This window comes from Rousettus aegyptiacus, unplaced genomic scaffold (genome assembly GCF_014176215.1).
Source record: "Rousettus aegyptiacus isolate mRouAeg1 unplaced genomic scaffold, mRouAeg1.p scaffold_m13_p_1, whole genome shotgun sequence".
NCBI lineage: Eukaryota > Metazoa > Chordata > Mammalia > Chiroptera > Pteropodidae > Rousettus > Rousettus aegyptiacus.
The window spans coordinates 161,709,664-161,717,698 of NW_023416284.1; positions in this window are offsets into that span (position 1 = coordinate 161,709,664).

Sequence of the window (8,035 nt, forward strand, 5' to 3'; positions counted from 1 at the left end):
GGAGGAGCAAGCAGATGGTATTTGAGTTATAAGGGAAAAAGAAAGATATGATAGTCATTTTATATTCCGTTTTATATTTGTAATGTAGTAGTGTTTTTCTTTCAGTTTCTTATATGAAGATAAAAAGCACTAACCCTTAGAAATTTACATAATTATGAAATTTTCACTATTGTCATTATTACTTATTTTATATGAGTCCATAGGAATTTTTTTTACTTAACGAAAGATCGTCTAAACTATTTTGAACATCCTGTCTCATGGAACAAATTTACACATGCCTCACGAAAACAGCACTTAATATATTAAACTTTATTGCTGATAATGGCTATTTGCTAGTTTTGAGGTTCAAAATATTTGCTGAATTAATGGTGGTTATGTTTGTTGCTGAACTTGGCAATCATGTTTTATAAAATTGAGTGATATTTCTTATAAAATTTTAATAAATATTTTACATTTCTAAAAACTTTATCAAGGGATGAATATTGTTTGGGTCAATTTTCCAGGGCATTTCTACAGTTCTTGTGACAGTTTTTGTTCCACACTACCTTTTCGAGGCTTTTTCTGTGATTGTGGCATGGTACTTGAAAGATAGAGATCCTTCTGAAATAGAGAAATTTGCTTCCTGAATAGGATAATAAAGATAATAGCTCTCTCTGGAAAAGGTTGAGCAAATATGTTAGCAATTTCTTGTAAGACTGGGGTTTTCCTAAACTCGGAATTCCTCAGCTGTAATGCAGACCTATTATCTATGCAGCATCCACCTAGACCTATTTACATAACTCCCTTGGGACTTGAAATGCAAGGGAACTAATTCCAGTGTGAAATTCATGCTGCCTGCTGTGTTGTGAGTAATAAAGTCTTTTGTCTCTGATAAGACAGCATTTGTAAAACTGTGGTCAGTTTTACAGTTGTTAACTGAAAAGTAAACATCTTAAACTTTTCACTTTTCCTGACATTTCAAAGGCTACGTCAGCATAGTCATGTGACATCATTAAAAAATGCAAAGCACTCTTCATTTATTCTTTAGCATTCTATTTTTGTCAACGATCTTTTCTTTTTTTTCTTTTCTCTTTTTTTCCCTCTTATTTGTAATTTGCAGGATTGAATTTAAGACACACGATGTGTTTTAAAGTCTTTTGGTAATAATGTTTAAATGTTTGGCTTTTAATAATGACAATTTTTTTCTAAATTTTTTTCAAAAGATAGTTATTTCAGGAGAGTTTTCTTCTCGGTAGGAATAGTAATTGCTTCTGAGTCACAGCAAGCAATGGATGAATTTTCAACTTTGAAGATTGCATTCTAACCAAACTATTTCCCAAGAACAGAAGCCCAAGTACCTTCCTAAATATTAAGCAAATGATAGCAGTAATTAGTAGGGAGCTGCTTTGAACTGATGATGGAGGGCCATTCACTGTGGTTTACTAAACTTAGACTTGGTAAAATGAAACCAAGTAGGTTCAGGCAGAGTAGACACCAGGGTCAGCCAATGGACAGGCCTGGGCAAGGCCCAGCTGGCTTTTTTCAAAGAATAGAACCAAAGAGAGGGTCTTGAAAGTCATCAAAGAGCGAGAGACACAAGCAACATAAAATGCTCTGGAGATGGCAAAGGAAAATTACATTCTGTGCTTTTAGAAAGCAGGATGTGGATTGACAGAATCAAGTATGGAACTTTCCAACTCAGTGAGTCAGGGGACAAGACTGGTGATTAAAGACAGGAAGTCAATAAAGATCCCAATGCAGTCTGGACCCATGATGCATTCTGCACAGTGAAACTCAATTGAGTTGCTTCCCAAATGGTAAAGAAATGTCATGAGACAAATGACAGCATGCCTAATTCTGGAAAACCCAGTGGGTCTTAGATGGGTCCCTTGGATTGTCCTGGTTAAAACTTCACTAAATATAATTAACTAACTATTTAAATATGCAAACATTATCTGTTTTACTAAATTTAATGTAAATTTAATAGTTATAGACCATTAAAATACTTATTGTGAGGTGTATTAATTCGGTTACAATTGTATTATATTTATTCCTAAATACATTAAAGTAAAAAAGTTATAAAAGCGATAAGCTTTCATAAGTATTATTATTTTGGGGGGGAGAGGAGATAAAATGTTGTCAAATAAAATTATTCTATTGTGCTAGTTCTACCTGTGTATAAAAGCACTTGGACTTTGAGATTTATTTTGGATAATGTTAGATGCTTAGCCTTTCTTGAAAAGGAAATCAGGATGGATCATTGATGTTTAAGTGGCTTTCCTTAATGCCAGTTGAAATGAGTCACCAAGACTCATATTTATGGGATGTTGGCTACCCCTCAAAAATAGCTTGTATATCCCCCTCCCTGCAGAAAGAGGGAAACCAAATAAATGGGTGAGTTTGAAGGTGAGAAGTCATGTGAAGTTAGTTCCATATGCGATTTATTTCTTGATTTAATAAATGTTTAATGCAAGACAGGTGCTTATCTATCTTTTTATGGAGCTTATATCCTGTCAGGGAAGACTGACAAGGAACAAATCAAATAATATGTCAGGTGGTGATAAGTGCCATGGAGGAAAATAGAGCAGAAGAGGAGGAATAAGGAATGCTGGGAGTGGAATGTCAATCAAATATTTTGAAAACACACATCTGATTTTGATGTTTCTGTGTTCAAATCCTTTAAAGCCACCCCATCACCTTCAGCACCAAATCATACTTAGCCTGCATGGTTTGACCCTTGACAAACTCTCCATTCTTAAATCCTTCAATGACTCTAGGCACACTCTTCATTTGGCCGTATTTAGTTACACAAACTCCCAGTAAGGCCATGCTAACTCACGTTTCCATGTGTCTACTTGCTTATGCACCTGAAAATATCTAAACATTCTGCTTACTTAGTGAGCTTCTTATTTTTTCAGACTCAGATCTAGCATCATATTTTCTTAGAAGTGCTCTTTGATCCATTTTGTCTGCTGTGGGTCAGTTTCAAACCTCTTGTCTTTTCAGGGCTCTATAAATGGCTCCCCCAGTTATGCAAACTGCTGACAAGTCTACAGCACCATACACCGTGCTTCTCTCAGTTCTAGCGCCTTTCTCACTGTGTTAGATACAGAAGTTTGGAACTAGGTGGGCATAAACAAATAATGTCCTTACTCGCTTCTTATTGGATCTTCTCGCATGTTAGCGTTTATACTCTCTGTGGTCATTATGATTACAGTCCCTGGCACATGGTGTGTATCTCACAAATGTTTGTTTGATCATTGGATTTTATATGTCAACATTCCGATCAACCTCTAGATCTTGACTAATTTAGTGACAAAGACCCATTATACTATTTTTCTACATATTAGTATTAAGCTATAGCAAGATGACCATATCCACCCCAACTTATTTATTTTTCCTCTTTGGTATTGTAGATGCCATGCCATATTCTGAGGACATGATAAAACCTAACATGTGACAAATATAGTTCTAAACATTTTACATATAAAACTTATTTATTCCTCATGGCAACCCTAGAGATGGGTATTATCAATCTTCCCATCTTGCATGGGCACAAAATACTTAAATAACTTGTTCAAGTCAGTAATATAACTAGGTTTCAAATCCTGATAGTCTGACTCTAGTATCTAATTTTTATTAAGCTTCAGAAACTTAAATTATTCATTTAAGAGAGGGGAAAAAGAAGCAGCTGAGACATATTGGCAGAGAATTTGAACTACTGAAATTTTTAAGAGTTGTTTGGTATGGTGCGGAGGGTGCAAAGTACCTCAGGAATCATGCCAAAGCTTTAAACTTAAGCCTCTAGGTACAGTAAATTAGACACATGATATTCTTGTCATCTGCTGTCTTCAATAATAATTCATTTAATCCAGTAAAGGATGGTAAATGCTTTGGAATAAATACAAGATGCTGTGGTTTCCATGGGGTGAGGCAAAAAGATATAAAACATATAACCAACTCCTTGTAGCCTGCAAACAGTTTTTCCACTATGCACTATATGTCTTGTTGGTATAATAACAATAAACATTTGAAGAGCATGCTCACATGCACTATTTCATTTGATTCCTTCCACAGCTCCGGAAGGTAAGTAGTGCATATATGATCCATGTCTTACAAATGCAGACTCGAAATCTAAAAAGCATGACTGAAGTATGTGAATTACATTACTCAGTTCTTTTCCCTCCTTCTCCTCTTGCTTTTTATAATTATATCAGATAAGAGTTTAATTGCAATCGAGGCTATTTGTCTAATATAGAATGGTATCAAAATTGGTACAGTTTTTCATTAATGCTAAGAAAATGATTTATTGAGAACCTCTTCCTGAAATAATAAGAATTGATTTATAGGCCATCTCTTCATAGTCTCTTCACTTTTTGGAACTTTTAATTGCTGATCTTACCCAGCTATGTCTGGCTCTTTTATGTCCATCCTTGGCGGCTCCTACCTCCTACATCTCTATCTGGAAAGAGCCTGGAATAACCAAGAATGGTGGTTCCCAGAACTCTATATGAAGATTTTAATGATGTTTTAGTGACAATGACCCATGGTTCTATAGAAAAAGCAAAAGACTTCTATCTTTTACCATAATGGATCATTATTATGCCCTTTGAGGTATGTGTGGTAGACATTAATGTTCCAGGTTTATAGATGAAACATTGCCAAATAAGATTAGTGACTCTATGTTATTTTCAGAAGTTTCTCATAGCCTTTCTATGTTTCTGTGAGTTTAGGTCTGCTGTGAAACATGAGAAAAGGTTTCTCTTTGCAAACCTACTCCTCCCCACTTTTCCTGTCTAAATAAACAGCGCCACCATCTACCAGTTGCTTGAGTAATGAACTTAGAAGGATTCTTGATTTCTCTTTTTTCCTTCTCCCACATCAAATTCTTCGGCAAGTCCTGATGACTTTATTTCTAAAAAAATAACCGGAATCCATCAACTTCTTTACAGTACAGATATTTTTGTCTATTTCATTTAAGGCTGACATTCCCAGGACTTAGAACGGTATGCACATGATATGTTATAGGTGCTCAATAAGTATTTGTAAAATGAACATTTCCATTCCTGCACAAGCAGTGATATTCAAAATGTTTAATGATATGTATGGTAGGAGCTGAGAACATTCACAGGAATATTGGTGTCCTGTAAGTTCCCTACTCTGCTAGGTCTTAACCCTTCAGTTACTGTGTCCTGGGGCAGTTTGGTAGTCCTAAGGGAGAGGATAGGTTGGGTCAAGCAGGAAAGTAGATGGTGGTTCAGTATTTTAACAACTGAACATTATATTATAATTTTATCTGTGTGTAACAGCCAAATACCAGCTACCACTAGTCTAAGGTACTATCACTGCTTCCAGGGGTTCTTAATTTCCACTATCCACCTATAGTTTTAATACAATAATTGAATCATGTTACAGCCCCGGTTTGGATCCTTCTGATTGTACTTACAATAAAACATAAACATTTTCAGCCTGACAGGTCTTATTTGAATCCATTTACTCAGGGTCTTTCAGCTAGCTCTTTCTCCATGAATCCTCAATGGCTGCCGTTTTCTTACCTTGGAGGAGAATCAAGCTGTAATCATATTTCTGCAGAAGCATACTTTTCTGATTCCTCTCCTTCTCCCTCCCCCAGTATTAAGGAGTGTCACCAGTTATTCTTTGCATGGAATTCCTTACTAAATCTTGTGTTTGTATTTTTATTTTCTGTCTCACTCTCCTCACTTAAATTAAGCAGAACACTGAAACTTTACCTCTTATTCATTACACTATATCCCCAACACCACCTAGAACAACACCAGGCACATAATAGCTCTTAATAAATGTTTTTATCTTTTGATTGAATGAAAGAATCAAATATGCATCATGGTTCAGAGTGTGCAGATTCCCTAATATTGGCATTACTATTTCTCAAGTGTTAGGAGATACTTAATTTCTATCAATATGCTTATGAACTGAATGTCACAACAGAAGTGCTGGAGTTGATCCCATCGATAATTCACTAAAATTGAAGTATTTGAAAATTATAAATACATTAGGGAGGAAAGTAAAATACTTTTCTTATTGTAGAAGCAAAGTTTTAACTGAACCATGTAGTTTGGGGAATGCTGCTTAAAATATATCCTTTCTCCAAGAAAAGTAGCTTAACTACTCATTATATAAAAAACATTCAAGCAGCCAGTATAATCACTTTGGAGCAATAATAAATAAATGTATTTACCTAAAGATTAACCAATCATTGTGAATATTCTCTAGATTAAAAAGTATATTGAAGTACAAAGATTAAGAATATAAAGTACTTTATCAAAATAAAGCAGGAAAGAAGAAATCTGATAATTTTTTTATCCTAGTTTAATTTTAATTTTGTTTTATAAATTCTAAGTAGTATCAGAAATGAGTGCATTTCAAATCTTCATGATTTGTAGACTTTTTACTACGTAAAACAAAATCAGAAATGGGTGAACAAGCAGAAAACCCAGTGAATCCTGAATTTTTCTATAAACGTGAAAATAGTACTGCTCTGCTAGACTTGACTTGTCCTTGATTCCTTGGGAATAATCAGTTTGAGAGGGTCCAGGGAGAACCTTTCCTGTTGTGGGTTTTCTTTGTCTGTTTCCGTAAGCTGCATGAGATAGGAGTTAGGTTAGAAGTGAAACATGACATTCTGACAGTGAACCCAGCAGACAGATTCTTGGCAGCGTTCTCAGCTACACTTGAACTTCTGCTAAGCATGTGATGAAAGAGTGTTTTCAACTGCACCAGCTGTGGAGAGGTTAATAAAACAAAAGAAGGGAAACAAAAGTGCTCACAGCAGAAATCTCCTGGCTTTGCTGATTTTTCTGGTTACAAACAATATGTCAGAGAACTGTAACTACTGCATTGTTTTGGCCTTAAAATCATTTTAAACAAGTTGAGCTTCTGCATTAGAAGTTTCAGGATAATAAATAAGTAGCACATCAAATGCAATTATACATATTTTGGTCTAGGAAATTGAAAGTTCTTAGTTTGCCATAGGCAGTGTGAAAGCAGGCAAATTGTATTTGTTTTATTGGCAACCTTAATAGTTCCTCTTGTAAATAGAAAATCGCACAGATTTTCTGATTCTCAAGATGTGCAGAAGACAAGATGGTCTTGCCTTAGTGGCCTGGGAGTAGCAATTTGTGTTTTGTATCCTTCCTCCTGTGTCCCGCTATTTCAGGAAAGGACCGTGGCGTGTGAAGCCTTGCCGGACCTGCCACTCAGGAGGTGATTTCTCAACCCTGTCTTGTGCAGAGAAGGTCAACTGCTGACCCACGAATCAGAACCATTTAAAATGGGAGGAAGAATTAAGCAACATCCTGGGAGAATGAGCGCAGAGGCCTTTCCCTGAAAGTTAGTGTGCAAAGTGCAAGAGAGGTGGTCCATTCATCAACTTTCATGTCTCCCGCACCAACTCTCTACTTCTCCACATCTAAAGTCCAACATTTTATGTACGAATATCATCTCTGCTATATTATTACATTCCAAAAAATGGAAGGAAGGCAAGGATTACCCTTGCTTCACACAGGCTTCCATTAGGGAGAGAAAAATAAAACCAACCTTGTACTGTGAACTTCTCTATTGGCTGTTAAACTGGAGGCTTGTTATATAAGCGTTTGGGGGCATAAGGAATAAGATTAATGTATGCCATCTGGGAGATATGGTGTTTATGTTTGTTGAGTTGAATCGGGACAGAAACAAATTATGGATATTCTAAATTTGCAAAGACTGACGGAAGCTTTAAAAGTTATTTATCACCCTAGTTTATCTATCTTCATCATTTCATCCACCAGTGACTTAGGAAACTCAGAGTTTTGAAATTTCTCCTGAGACAAACACGATTATGATGGAGACCATTATAAGACTCCTTACAGTCTCAAGCTCCTTCCCCTTTTTCCCCTGACCCTCGGGATTCCAGATGCTCAAGCTCATCCATTCTCCCTGCCTTAGAGTCTTCCCTTCAGCTGTGCAGTTTCTTAGGGAGCCTTCTTAGTGACTCCTGGTCTTATTCTCTTGAGCACTAGAGAACCATGGCAGCAAA